At 45.2% G+C, this 15,554-nt stretch overlaps 1 protein-coding gene across 7 annotated transcripts in view; it reads left to right on the forward strand.

Annotated features, from left to right (window-relative positions):
- The first annotated feature begins 3,332 nt into the window (after positions 1–3,332).
- The window catches only part of LOC103285254 (FKBP prolyl isomerase 11), a 30,052-nt gene continuing 17,830 nt past the window's right edge, over positions 3,333–15,554 (forward strand). For 2 of the 7 annotated variants that reach the window (XM_054719114.1, XM_008140624.3), the window contains exon 1: positions 3,333–3,503. The gene's annotated coding sequence lies outside the window, so the exon portion shown is untranslated. The remainder of the gene's footprint in view (positions 3,504–15,554) is intronic. The other 5 variants (XM_054719118.1, XM_054719117.1, XM_054719115.1 and 2 more) reach the window with 4 other exon arrangements.

Here is a 15,554-nt window from a genome sequence, read left to right on the forward strand (position 1 = left end):
AAGGACATGCACCACACATTCAGAACTTTACAAGTAACTGCTTATGGGGTTGCAAGAAGCTGACTGTAACAGGTCATCTCCTTGGCCAAGGAACGTACAACTAGAATGCAGAGTACATTCTACATTCTAGGCCAGAAATTTTCAACTGGTGTGCCACAATAATTTAAAAAAAATATATATTTTATTGAATTTTTACAGAGAGGAAAGGAGAGGGACAGAGAGCCAGAAACATCGATGAGAGAGAAACATCGATCAGCTGCCTCTTGCACACCCCCTACTGGGGATGTGCCCGCAACCAATGTACATGCCCTTGACCGGAATCGAACCCGGGACCCTTCAGTCCGCAGACCGATGCTCTATCCACTGAGCCAAACCGGTTTTGGCCACAATAATTTTTAAAATTGATTTTTTAAGAGAGAGAGGACGGGGGGGAGGGGAGAGGAGAGAGAGAGAGATAGATAGATAGATAGATAGATCAGTTGCCTCCCATACATGCCCCGACTGGGTATCTGCAACCTAGGTATGTGCCCTTAATGGGAATTGAATCCAAGGCCTTTGGTGTAAGGGATGCAATGATGCTCCAACCAACTGAGCTATCTGGCCAGAGTCTCAAGAATTTTTTAAACATGCAATAATGCAATACTTGACTATTTAGTCAGGGGCACTGGCCTCTTTTTCCTTAAATTGTCAAATAAAAAACTACAACAGCTAACACAATAACTGTCCAGGGTGAACGAATCAAAATTCTACCTATTTTTTTTTGTCAGATGGGCAAAGAATATATTTTTTGGTGTGCCACAGAATTTTAGTAATTAGTTTATGTGTGCAATGAGATGAAAAAGGCGGAAAATCTATTGCTCTAGGCAACAGATATATCTGCTGCCCAAATTACTCTCAAAGTCAGGTGAAATGATGTTAACACCAGGGTAGTAAGACCATTTTGAGGAGTGTTGGGTTAGGGCAGTACTTTATGGCAAAATTTTATGTCCTAAATTTCCACTTGAGCATTGAGAATTCTGGGTTTGGAAATTTGATGGAGGCAGGAAGATATCTCATCCTTACTTAGGCAATGACTGTATCTGGTGAGCATATGGGGATAGTGGGATGTAGCTAGAATGGACATAGACTATGAGAGAGAATAATGATAAGGAATATCCAGATGGGAATTTTGCACACTCAGTAAGAGCAAAGAGAATCTCCAATGGAGTCACAGCAAGAATATTTTAGCTTTTTCTGGTTTCCTTCCTCTGTACTCCTTTAGACTCCTTCTCTCTTTCTAGCTCTCATCTTTCGTCACACATACTCTGTGGCAAACTTAAGCCCCAAACCACAACCTTGAGAAATTCCAAATGGATTTTGTCAGCAAGGCCAACACCGCCCCTCCTGCCTTCCACACCCCTGCTCCAGGCACACGAGCTGGGCTCAGGCCCAGGCCTGGGGTCAGTGGCAGGAGTGGGAGTATGCAACCCACAGAGCGGGTGGCTACAATTTCAGCTTTTACTTAGCTCCAGTGGAAGTCAGAGGGAGGGAGAAAGACTGATGAACTGTAAGTCAGGTCTCTGCCTCCTTCAGCTCTAGAGGAGCTCTTCTCCCTTAGCCTTTCAAGTGGTTGGGACGCCGCCGGAGAGTAGCAGTGATTGACTAATTGCCAACTGGGCAGCACCCCTCCTATCTTTGCATTTGTTTGCTCCATGGGAAGCACCTAGTGATGCTGCAACAGACATTTTCTTCTCAAGACTCCAAAGGAGTGAAGGACAGGAGAAATGGGAGATTCTCTAGTCCCATTAATCAGTTCTGACTCAAATACCTTGCTGCTTACCATATTAGGTTGCACCATTTCCATCCTTCTGTCACACCTGGGACCCAACCTTGAGAGGATCTGAAGTCTTGGGCAGTAACACTGACAGGTTCCACCTCCTATAAGAAAGCCACAAGTCAAGTTAGTGTCATTGGCTACTAGAGAAAGGGTTTTTAATGTATAATTTTTGTGATCAGTGTGGGGGCATAACCTGGTGGGGTGTTTCTAGAAAATTCTAGGAAAAGAAATGGAAAAAGTAATTATGTCGATGTATCACAGGGCCCACTCTCGGAGTCTGTAATAACAGTGGAGGAGTCTTCTGCCACTTAAAATATAAAACTTAGCAGGGTAAAAGCCCTGAAGGGCAACAGCTCAGGACAGATACAACTCTCTTTGTTATAAACATGCTCCTTGTTATCCATCTCATCCCTCACCATCTTGTCTTCACATTCTAGGGTCATGTTATTCTCTAGGTTAAAATATGGAAGAAAACAGACTGGGATAAGAGGAAGAGACTGGTGAATGCATACACCAGGGATTGATGGGGTAAGAGGTAGACATAGTGTGGCTATCTACCAGCCTACTCCTTCTTGGCAGGATACAAGAAACAAGGCCCAAAATCCAGAAAAGCAAGTTTTGGCTCAGGGCTTAGGGAAGAGCCATGTGTTCTCTTATATTGCTGTAAATGTAGAGCGAGGGCACTTAAAGAACCTTCTTCTGTTCTTAGCATTGTTGGCGCCTTTCTTTGATGACAGTCTTGAGTGTTCCAACACAACTTTGCAGGTCTAGGCCAGGTGCAGAAATGAGTGTGAGGGAAGCGGGGATGGGCAGGAAGAGAGGAACATGGAGGCAAAGTCTCTCACTTTCCTTGGGGTACTAAAATTCATAATCACCTAGGTACACTTCCTCAAACCACATCTCAGGCTTCAATATTCCAACTTCCTAGTAGGCCCAGAGTTCAGATGTTTCCTTCAGTCTCTTAAATTCATCACTCTCCCTTCTCTTCCCTACGGGAAAACGTATCTCGATTCAGACCCCTGAATAACCTAGTGGTGAGCAGTAGCACTGGTGTAGGAGAGCTCTCAGGGGGATGCTGCTAGCCCTGGTTAATAAAGATGAGGTCTGGAGGAGTTAGGCGGGCCACAGCAAGGCCTATTCCCTCATACCCTGGGCTCCTGGCTTTGCCCAAGGTGCCCCAGGCTCTCAGCTCAGCCCGTCTCCAGTGTGGCCAGCACGCGGCCCCAGTCCTTAAACTTCAGGTATGGCCCTGGAGCTTTGTATTGTCATCACAGTCCTCACTGCTTCCTCCTCATTCCCTGGCTCCTGCTTCCATTGCCCACAGCCTTCAGCCCCCCACATCGCCCCCGCCCGGGCTTCGGTTCTAACACCCGGATGCCTCCGCAGCAGCCGCTGCCATGGTGATGGCTCTCGCGAGAACTGCCGCTCGCTGCCACGCAGTTCTCGCGTGATCGGGGAGGTGGGAAGTATCCCGGTCTGGGGGTGGGGGTGCGCCGCACAGCCCTTGTCGCTGTCGCGGCTTCCGGTGCTAGGTAGAGGGAAGGAAGGAGGGAGTCGGGGAGCGGGGCCAGGGGAGCAGCGGCGTTGAAATCGGCCGGGGGAGCCGGAGGGAGCCGAGCGAGAACCGAGCGGAACCTGCGGGGGCGGAGGCGGCGGCCGCAGCGGCAGAGCTTGGGAGCAGGAACCGGTGAGGGGCTGGGGAGGGAAGGCGGGTCCCGGTAGAGGAGAGGCTTGGGGTGGGGGCTGAGGACATAGAGCCCCCTGCCGGGCACTGCCTGGCTTTGGGCAGTGTGGTCCTTCCCACCCGGGAGCTCGGAAAGGGGACGCTGGGCCACCCTCACGCCGGCTCCAGCATTTGAAGGACGCGGAGCTGGGGTGGGGGTGGGGGGGCACTTACGGATTTGTCCTCCGCCTCGCACAAGGGGGCGACCTGGACTGCAGTTAGGTTCCCCTCGCCTACGTAAGGTGGGCTTTGGAGAAGTCGGGATTGAGGAGGAGGAAAGCAGTCCAGGGAGAGGTGATGCGGGGGCGGTGATGGCTGTTTTGTATCCTTTCCTGTTAAAGGGCTAGGGATTGCTGCTTTTTTCCCACCCCCTCTTCCCCTCTACCTTAGTAATAGGAGACCATAGAGAAGCATAGCCGTGGTGACACCCCTCTCCTTGTGGGGTAGGGGTGCATAAGGGGTTTAGGGAGTAGCCAGCAGGACAGGCTAGAGGATCACCCCTATTCTGGTGGAGGTTGCGCTTTGGGGTCTTGGGAACTGCACATTGGAAGAGGGCAGCTGGTGGGGAGCGGGAGGAGAGTAGGCAGAGGGGGAGGGGATCTGTTCTTGCTTCGAAGAGAGAGGTGGTGCCTTCCTCCCCCAGGCGAAGCGGGGGCGGTCTCACTGGAGGAAGGAACGTCTGGTCGCTGGCTCTGAGTTTGTGTCTTCCAATCCGCTTGCTTTCTTTCGGAAGTACCAGGATTCCCGGAACAGAAAATGGAGGCATTGCTTACACCTATGTTTGAGAAAAGGAGGGGGAGGTGGAGTTCCCTGTTAAAACAGGCCTCTTGATTAGCAAAGTGGTGGCTCGTCTTTTGGGGGAGTTCCCTTCCTTCTGGGTTGTATTACTGCCAGGCTTTCTCTGGCCAGGCCCGGAGGAGTGTGGTGTGTATGTGGTCAGGAGTGAGAAGAAATAGTGAGGTCATCCGGGCGCAGGAGAAGTGAAACTTAAAACCTGTCTCTACTGCTGTTGGATTGGGTCACCCCATGAAAGTTTTATTGGTTGGCGATCTGCTGCAGGAGTCTGATTGCTTGGGTCAGTGCAACAGAACAGAATCTAGTCCCCACATACTTCCTTCCTTGTCCCTAATTTGCTGCCATTTTGTCTTGAGCTTGTTGGGGTGTCTCCACTTACTATGACTGGAGTGGGGCAGTGAATTGGTCATTAGACTTGGTCATTGCACATTAGACTTGAGTTTGAATAACATGTCTGTAAAAGCTCATTCTAATAAAGAAGCTGATCCAATGGGTTCACCTTTTTATAAAATTAATCATAAACTTGGATTCATCTGGGAAGGGGCCCCATGTATCACACATTCATACGCTTCCTGTCTTCCAGCGTAGAATTATTACTTTGCACAGTCAACATTTTTATGTGCAAGTCTTGCTTTTCGAAAGAGACTAAGCTTTTTGTTTTGTTTTGTTGTTTTTTTTAAAAATATATTTTATTGATTTTTTACAGAGAGGAAGAGAGAGGGATAGACAGTTAGAAACATCGATGATAGAGAAACATCGATCAGCTGCCTCCTGCACACCCCCCACTGGGGATGTGCCCGCAACCAAGGTACATGCCCTTGACTGGAATCGAACCCAGGACCCCTCAGTCCGCAGGCCGACGCTCTGTCCACTGAGCCAAACCGGTTTCGGCGAGACTAAGCTTTTTGAATGCAGGAATTGGCGCTCATCTTGTGTCTCCCACAAGGTCTTTGCACACAGTGGGCACGCATGATGAACAGAGGGTGTGAATGGATAGAACTCAACAAGCTTTTTTTTACTACAGTTTAAGGAGAAAGAGATGGCTTGGCTGTCAGGGAAAGTGCCTGGAGGTAGCTGAGTGAAGGTACAAAGGCCTTTAGCCTTTGTAATAAGAAGTCTTGATCTCGCTGGCCCTAGCCAGTTTGGCTCAGTGGATAGAGCATCAGCCTATAGACTGAAGGGTCCTGGGTTTCATTCTGGTCAAGGGCATATGCCTGGGCAGTCCCCAGTAGGGGGTGTGCAGGAAGCAGCTGATCAATGATTCTGTCATCATTGATGTTTCTATCTCTCCCTCCCCCTTCCTCTGAAATAAATAAAAATACATATTTTTAAAAAAGTCTTGATCTCCCCACTCTCCTAAGAAGCACAAAAGCGGCATGGATAATGGAAAGTAAGACCCCTACCCCCCCAAAAAAAATTACTAGAGCACAGAATCATTTATCTGAAATCCCAGATCTTTTGCTCCCCCCTTTTGGGCAAAGGGTCCTCTCCATTAGCTGTAAGTCCTTCAGAGTATTGTCTGCAAATTGGGATCCTGGAGATTATGGAAGAGGGAACCAATGAATGTATGTGGTGCCTGGCACAGAATTGGTGCCAGTGAATCGTAGCTGCTATTATTAAACTGAATGCATATATAAAAGGCAGGCAGGCAGCAGGCTGGAAAGACTGGAAGTGAAGTCTTAAGTGCACAAAGGATGATACTGTGTGTGTTCATTTCTGCTACTCTCTTCCACTGGAGTCATAAGAGGAAATGGACTCAGGATAGTGGGCGGGATTTATTGGTTAGAAGAAGGAACTTCTTTAAAACCAGGTTTTTTAAAGCTGAGTAAATAACTGAGAGAAATTGTGGAATCTGCTTCTCTATATACCTTTAGAAATGGATGCCAAGAGGCCTGAGACTCAAAGTGTATAGCCGTGTTTGGCTTTCCTAATCATTTTTGTTGCAGGTGAATTTAGAAGCAAAATAGTACAATAATTAAGAGTGTGGAATTTGGAATCAGACAAAATTGGGTTCAAATCTTGCCTCTACTATTACCAGTTGTATGATTTTCGTGAAATTATTTGTTCTCTTTTAGTTTCATTTTCCTCATCTGTAAAGAGTATGATGATGATAGTACCTACTTTGTAGAATTGGTAGGAGAATTAAATGAGATAATACACATAAAGCACTTATGTGTATTATTAGTATTGTGCAAAGCACATAGTAAGCCCCAGATAAATGTTAACTGCTATCAATAATCATCACCACAATGGTAATAATAATATGAGCACTTAGGCTGCCTTAAAGGTTTACATAAGAATAACTTACTGCCTGAGGTGCCTGATTGTTACCATGACTTTCTGTGCTGGTTGTAGGTTTATGAGCAGTGAAATCTTTTTTCAGCATCAGCTTCACAGAGGCAGCTCCTGCTGCCTGAGTGGGAGGTGAAGCTGGAGCAAGGCAGGTCCCTGAGCCATCAGCTTGTGTGAGGATATGGGGGCTCAAGAATAGTGTTTATGCCCTAGCTGGTTTGGCTAGTGGATAGAGCATTGGCCCTCAGACTGAAGGGTCCTGGATTTGATTCTAGTCAAGGGTTTAATTCTGGTCTAGGACTCCTACCTTGGTTGCCAGTTGTAGGCTGTGGTTTTAGGCTCTATCATGATCCTCCGCCCTAGCCCTGTCAGGGCGTGTGGGAAGCAGTCAATCAATGTATCTCTCTCACATCCATGTTTCTTTCTCTGTCTCTCCCCCTCCCTTCCACTCTTTAAAAATCAATGGAAAAATATCCTTGTGTGAGGATTAACAACAACAAAAAAGAACAGTGTTTATGTTTAAAAAATCATCATGACTCTGAGATAATGGTTGACTCTTCCATAAAGGTGCACCCTGATTGACTTAGGTCAGGATTTAGATTCCTGTCCCATTGTTTTAAGTCTCAATAAGCATTTCATAATCATCCATTTTCTGGGCCACTTTTCATTTAGTCCTATCTCCTTTATTTTTTTATTTAAAAATATTTTTATTTGTTTCAGAGAGGAAGGGAGAGGGAGAGAGATAGAAACATCAATGATGAGAGAGAACCATTGATCGGTGGCCTCTTGCACACCCCTGCTGGGGATTCTGGGGATTGAGCCGGAAACCTGGGCATATGCCCTTGACCAGAATTGAACCCCAGACCCTTCAGTCCTCAGGCCCACACTCTATCCTCTGAGCCAAACTGACTAGGGCTAGTCCTATCTCCTTTAAATGTCTACCTCTCAGTATGTTTCAGAATGTACTGTATTAAGGTCCAGAGTTATGATATCTGTGTAATTCCATCTACTATACTGTTTCTAACATCTGTCACAAATATAGGTAGAGTGCCAATAAAGCTTTTTAAAAAATATATATTTTTACTGATTTCAGAGAGGAAGGGAGAGGGAGAGAGAGATAGAAATACCAATGATGAGAGAGAATCATTGATTGGCTGCCTCTTGCACACCCGCCACCGGGGACTGAGCCCGCAACCCAGGCATGTGCCCTGACTGGGAATTGAACTGTGACCTCCTGGTTTATAGGTCGACACTCAACCACTGAGCCACACCGGCCCCTCCTCCCCCACATTTTTTTAAAATTTTTATATTTATTTATTTTTAAAAATATATTTTATTGATTTTTTACAGAGAGGAAGAGAGAGCTAGAAACATCAATGATAGCGAAACATCGATCAGCTGCCTCCTGCACACCCCCCACTGGGGATGTGCCCACAACCAAGTCACATGCCCTTGACCAGAATCGAACCTGGGACCCTTGAGTCCTCAGGCCAACGCTCCATCCACTGAGCCAAAACAGTTAGGGCCCCCACATTTTTTTTTAAAGCAATCGAAGGTTACCTTATATAAAATCTTACTTGAAGTCTGATACATAAAATGGGTAAAAGTGGCGCTGCTCTGGTGGTGGTGGAGCGTTAGGAGCATAATTAGAGCCTCTTATATGGTTTCTCCCTCCAGGCAGCCTCTGAATCCTATCCATGGAATCCTAGGGCTCTGAGAAGAAAGAAACCACTTCTTCACTTTGTCAGATACATGAAAAGGATTGGGGATTACCTAAAGAATAAGGTCTTCCTCAACCTCACAGATGTTTTGCCACCATCAGTAGTACTGTGCCTTTCAACAACAAGCATGTCAATCACTAGCTACAGATTGTAGTGCTAGGTGTGGGGAGATGAAACATGAGTAAGGTATGGTCCCTGCTGGCAAGAGGCTCATAGTCTACTGAAGTACTTCCCAAACTTTTTTCCATCATGGCATACACAGAAGATGGTAATGGTGAGACAGACATAGCTGCTTGCAACCTGAGATGGCTAGCCCAAGGGCTCTAGCTGCTTGAAGCCCTGCCTAGCCATATAGTACTGATGGGATCAGTGTCTCCAGCTGCCCTGTAAAGACATATTATCTGGGAAGTTTCAGCTCTGAAGAGTAAAACAGACAAAAATGTGAATAAAACACACTGTGGTAAGTCCTAGAGTGGAAGTGTGTTTGGTGATAAAGGATCACAAACAGCTTTTATTTCCCAAGGTAGTCAGTTCCCTGTCTTCTGTATCCTTAGGGTGCTCTAATGGCTGGCCTTCTCTAAATCCTGTCTTCCTGTTTCATCTGTTTGCTGGCAGCTCTATCTTGACCTGTGCTTTGGGACCAGATTGAGGCACAGATTTATTGGGACTTTAGGCTGACTACTTGTGGAATTTCTGTGATTTTGTAATTAGGAAAGTATAGTGTTCTCAATATTCAAAACTGTAGATGTGGGCATTGGAGCAGCCATAGAATGTCAGGAAATGGAGCAGTTGTAAGCTCATTAGATTTTAAGAATAGGGCAAACTGAAAGGTTTGGTCAGAGAGCAGTACCACAGAATGTTCCAAAGAAACAAATGAGTCTAGTTTTTTGTTTTTTAGTAAGGTCACTGTTTTATTTGGGTAGGCCGTGTATTCGGGAACAGACCTGATTCTCTGTTTTGACTCACTTGCTGAGTATTGTCCATGGGAAAAACCAGAGCCTTCCTAAGGTCTCTATCAGACATGGCAATTTAGGATCCTTTTTTGCTCGTAGTGTGGCCTTCTTCAGGTTATCCTATACTTACTGGGGTTGTTTTCTTTGACTAGAAGGTGAATGCCCTGAACCTAAACACTGCTAATTGAACCAAGTGCAACCTAAAAAGCTAGATATGTTTTAATTTATAACAAGGTCATCCTTGATTGTCTAGTAGCTAAATTCAATAGGTATGTTTCAGGCCTTATCTTAATTTGACCACTCTTTTTCTTTTTCTTTTTCTTTTTCTTTTTTTAACATATTTTAAATTGATTTCAGAGAGGAAGGGAGAGGGAGAGAGAGAGAGAAACATCAGTGATGAGAGAGAATCATTGATTGGCTGCCTCCTGCATGCCCCACACTGGGGATCAAGCCCACAACCCAGGGCATGTGCCCTGACCGCAATCGAACCATGACCTCCTGGTTCATAGGTCGTTGCTCAACCACTGAGCCAAGCCAGCTGAGCTTAATTTGACCTTTCTAAGGCTTTTGACCTTCTTTCCTTTCTTTATTTTATTTATTATTATTATTTTTTAATTGATTTCCGACAGGAAAATATGTATATATTTTTTACCACAAATGTATTTAATTCCACTGAATTGTGCACTTAAAAATGGTTTAAGTAGACAGAATGTCAGGACCATTCATGATTTATTCACTGGCAAAGGAAAGGGAATGCCCACATCCCTTAGGCTGATCAGTTTTCATACCCTAGGGCTAGGGAAGGGTATCTCATACCCCATACTCCGCCACACCAGCACCTAAACAAACTAGGGATTCTGTTAGAAGAAAGAAGGTAAAGGATGGCTTTTGGGTAGGCAGCTATCCTGGATCATTGATCATCTTGGTTCCTCTATGGCTTAATCTACCATCGGTGCAAGTGATTCCTAAATACCCAGCCCAGACTTTTCTGTTGCGCTTCACACCATAGCACCTCAAAATCAATGTTTAATCCAAAAATAAATATTTTTTAAAAATATATTTTATTGATTTTTTACAGAGAGGAAGGGAGAGGGATAGAGAGTTGGAAACATTGATGAGAGAGAAACATCAATCAGCTGCCTCCTGCACACCCACCACTGGGGATGCGCCCGCAACCAAGGTACATGCCCTTGACCAGAATCAAACCTGGGACCCTTCAGTCCTCAGACCGATGCTCTATCCACTGAGCCAAACCAGTTAGGGCCAAAAATAAATATTTTTACTCTCAGATCTGTTCCTCTTGTTACTTCCCGTCTAAAGAAATGCCACTGAATCACCCAGGCCAGAAACCTGAGAATCATCTTTGACTTTTCTTCTCTTCCTTCCTATGTTTAATCAGTCATTAAATCTTGTGGGGTCCACTGTTTTGATGCCTCCAATCTGTCCTCTCTAGTTAAGAACTTTTGATTTCTCATCTATATTATTGTATTTCCCCAGTGTTCTCTCTGCCTCTAGTCTTTCCCTTCTCAATTTATTCCCTAAACTGGTGCCAGAATGATGTTTCTAAAGCACATATCTGATCATGTTACTCAGTATGACCTTAAAACCCTTTATGATCTAGCCCTTGCTTATCTCTCCATCCTCATCACTTTACTCACCATGCTGCATCCAAATGAATTACCTCCCATTTGCACCTGGCTTTTGCTAATAAAAACTGCCATCTTTAACATGTCTTTTTTTAAAATATATTTTTTAAAGATTTAAAAAATTGATTTCTAGAGAAACAGGAAGGGAGAGGGAGTGGGGGAGAGAGAGAAACATTGATGTGAGAGCAGAACATCCATCAGCTGCCTTCTAGATGCCTCCTATCCGGGGATCGAGCCCACAACCCAGCAAGTACCCTTACCTGGAATGAAACCAGCAACCTTTTTGATGGATGCCCAGTCAACTGAGCCACACTGGCCAGGGCCTAACAGGTCTTTATGCCTTTGCAAATGGCTGTTCCTTCAGCCCCATTCCCTCCTCTCTATTGTCTGATTACTTCATGCTTTTCCTTCAGGAGTCAGTTCAGATGTGACCTGAGTATCACATCTATGAATTGTCCTTTACTCCGCAGTCTTTTGTTTGTTTGTTTTTATTCATCCTCACCTGAGGATATTTTCCCCATTGATCTTTAGAGAGCCTGAAAGGGAGGAAGGGAGGGGGAAGGGAGGACAGAGAGAGTGAGAGAGAGAAACATCAATGTGAAAGAGATACATCGATTGGTTGCCTCCCGCATGCACCCTGACCAGGGATCGACCTGCAACCCAGGTATGTGCCTTGGATTGTGAAAAGAACCCGTGACCCTTTGGCGTGCTGGCTGACACTCTAACCTCTGAATACCACCGGCTAAGGCTACCTCCTAGTCTTTTTTCTTTTTTAAAAAAATATTTTTTTATTGATTTCAGAGGGGAATCGGGGTGGGGGGGAGAGAGGGAGAGAGAGAGAGATCAATGAGAGAGAATCATTGATCCATCGGCTGCCTCCTGCACGCCTCCTACTGGGAATCGAGCCCACAACTTGGGCATGTGTCCTTGACCAGAATCAAACCCGGGACCCTTCAGTCCGAAGGCCAGCACTATTCAGTGAGCCCAACCAACCAGGGCCTACCCCCCCCCCCCCCCCCCCCCCGTCTTGATTAACTACTCCACCTTTCCCCATAATACTGTGAGCTTATCCCACTCTTATCCTCGCACTGTTTTGTAACCCTTTGTTCACTAGTTTTTCTCCCCCAAAGACTGAGTTTCGTGAAGGCAGAAACTGTCTTCATCTCTGTATCCCTAGTTCAGTATACTCAATAAATGTTTAATGAATGGATGGAAGCTGACATCAGAAGCTCTTTCTTGGCTTTGGGAACTCTTTGAGTCCAATAGAAGTCATTGAGATACTAATCTAAGAGTTCTTATGTGCTGATTATAGTGCTCTTGAGACAAAAACTTGGAAAGTTTACAGAGGTCAGTCACAAGCCAGCTGCACTAAGGAAACTAGATACAGGCAGACCCTGCTTTTATTTACTTAAATTTTATTGGTCTGCTCCATTGGCTGTACTAAAAATAGCATCTCTTTTAGTGATATCTCAATTCGAAAATTATCTGGGAACAAAGCTGCTTTTTAGTGTACCCTGCCTGGCAGCAGAGGGTTTGGGAGAGACTAGCCTTCCTTTCCCTGAACTTATGTAGCCTGAAGAGGAAGCGGTGCCAGATCAGGAATCTTCTCAGAGGTGTCTCAAAACACATGCCTGAGCCAGGTACTGGAGTCAGGCAGGGGTGAGTGCATGTCAGGCTGAGCTGTGACTCTCAAAATCACCTGGAGAGTGAGGCAGGCATGTTCCTGCAACACACATAAGTCAACGTGATGAGCAACAACCTGCCTCCTGGTGGGGGAGGGGGCTTGGAATTGAGGACTGGTTGGTCCTCAGTGAGGACATCCTCAGATGAAGCTTAAATCAGCCAATGCACTTGATTGAACTCCTGCAATGTCCCACACAGATTGTACTGGAACATGTTTTTAGAGCTATTGTTATTTTTACCACTGATAACAAAGTTTGTGACTATAAAATAGAATATTGAGATGCCTTTTTGTTAATAGAGGTATTACTGTATTCCATTTTTCATCTTAAGCCACTCACCTTCAGTTTTCACTGCTGATTTCTGGTTTGCACTAACATGGAACCCTGGCATTTTGCCCTGCCCACACAGGAGTACCATCTGTGATAAAAGAGAGTAACTATAAGCTATACAGTATGCAGGGAAACAATCTCTGCATACTATAGGGTTTTTTGTTTTGTTTTAGCCATTCTGCTACCCAGAGCTTTTTCTAGAAATGCTTTATGGTGAAAGTGAGAATTGGCATGAGAGCCAAATATTCATGTTCATAGCACAAAGCTGAAAGTTACTACTATCCTGCTGGTAGGAGTAACATGCTTTCTTGCTGGTAATATGCAGGGACAGAGAAAACCAAGACAAGAAAGCCAACACCCACTTTGGAATGTTGGTCTGAATCAAGCTCCTGATTATATTAAAGAGGAGTCATACTATCCATTAATTTCAAGGCCCTGGGCTGCCCCAGGGAACACATGGTAACTACTTGGATATTTTATTAGTTATTCATCAGCCCCATTGCATATTAAATGGCAAGAGAAAAGTCCACCAATTTTAGTCTTCTGGTCCTCTCTGGTGTTTCCAAACCAGTCCCCGGGTCAGGTAAGTGTGAAAAATGACCAAGAATCGACAGTGTATCCTAAGCAACCATCTGTGCATTACCTAGCGATACCAAGTACTGCTAGAATAGGAGAAATTATGTAAGGACATCCTTACATTAGGCAGTGTGCATTTGATTGAACTCTTATAATGGATTTGGCACTGGGAGTGAGAACAGATACAGAATAAATAAAATGTATAGTCCTTGCCTATGGAGAGTACACAATTAAACTGGGGAGACAGTGTACAGACTTGCAAAGGAAGTAAAAAGCTCCACAAGGTGGTAAGTGCCACATGAATGGTTCAGAAATTCAGGGGCCTTTGGTGTGCCAGGACACAGAAATAAGTATAACATTGGGGTCAGCTTTTGAGCCAAGACTTTAGCTTAGCAAAGAAGTAAACCAAAGGACAGTGTATGCTTGTTCTGAGGCAACATTGCTGTACTCACGGTTGATAATCATTTAATCAGCAGTTGTTCCAGTCATGAAGGACAGCAAGGTAAATGTATGGTATAAATTCAGTTCAGAAATTGAGCCAAACCCTATTACCTAACCTTTAAAGCAAAGAATCATTTGGAGCTGAAGGAAAGGCTACCTGAGCAGGAGACAAGATGAAAACTAGGAAGGCTTGGGGAAGGTTTAAATTTCTGGAAGTGATGGTAGCAGAACCAACAGCCTACCACCGATTGCCAAAAATGGGATCTGATCATATTAAGCTAGGCAGGTGTCCCATCTGCCTCAGGGATCCTTGGGAATCTGTCTGGTCAGCCTGGGTGGGTTGAGGCAGGATGGGCAGGGAGGATGGCCAGTGGGTGACTTGGCTGAAGTTGAGCCCGAAGGTTGAGCCGGGTCCTCTCCCTGGGTTGTGAGCCTTCTGGGTCAAGGGCAGGGTTCCTCTGGGGAACCTACCGGGAGCACCACGCCTGGCTCATTAGTGGATATCTGGGGAGGCCTTTGAAGATGAAACATTCCATAAGCACGCTTTGTTTCTGTTTTTTGGACAAACTAGTACTTTGGTCTCCAGGGGCTATTGATGTGGCCCCTTTGTGTGTTCTGGAATTTGCTACAAGCTGAGGGAAATAGGAAAAACAAAAACAAAAAGCAAATCTGAAATAGTTTTTGAAAAAAACAACTAAACTCCCACCAAACCTCCAGACTTTAGCTTGTAAATAGGATTCCTCCCCATCCACTTTTCACATTCTTGGGTTTGGTGCACTCTGTCTTGACCTGTTCCTTTGCCTGTTGGGTGTGTGTGTGTGTGTGTGTGTGTGTGTGTGTGTGCATGCTTCTGGTTCCCAGACTAGAGCAGCCAGCATATGGTGATAGCTGAATAAGCTGATGCTGACGCGGATCTCCCTCAGGCACAGAGAACTGGCTGGCAGGCACGATTCTGAATCCCCATTTCATTGTTTTAAAGCTGCATTTCTGTGGCTGTCCTGTGTCACAGAGAAGGGAGGGAGGACGAGAGGGAATAAATGACTCTGATCTGTTGGGGGAAATGATTGGAGTGGGCATTTTGTTCCTTTATAATGGTTCTTCCCTTTTTTAGCAGGTGTTTGTTAAGAGCCTACTATGTACCAGATATAAGCATCTGATCTTAGTAAGCTGTTAGTGAGATCAGAAGAGACCCTGGGAGTTAATTCAGTTATTCATATGCTATGTGTCAGATGCTATTCAAGGTACCAGGAAAACAGCAGTGAACAAAATAGATAAGGAGCTGACATTATTGTAGGAGGAGAAAAACAGTAGAACAAGAAACAAATGTGAGATGTGTAAGATGGTGATAAATGCTGTGAAGAAAAGTGGTATAAATGGGGTGGAGGGAAGAGAGAAAGAGAGAGAGATTGTGTGTGTGTGTGTGTGTGTGTGTGTGTGTGTGTGTGTGTGTGTCATAGGTGGTTATAGAAAGCCTCTTCGGTAAGGTGACATTTGAATAGATACCTGCTGGAAGTGAGAGAGTACTCCATGAAGTTGTCTAGGAGAGGAAGCATTTCAGGCAGAGTGAATGGCAATTACA

This window comes from Eptesicus fuscus, chromosome 7 (assembly GCF_027574615.1).
Source record: "Eptesicus fuscus isolate TK198812 chromosome 7, DD_ASM_mEF_20220401, whole genome shotgun sequence".
Taxonomy (NCBI): Eukaryota; Metazoa; Chordata; class Mammalia; order Chiroptera; family Vespertilionidae; genus Eptesicus; species Eptesicus fuscus.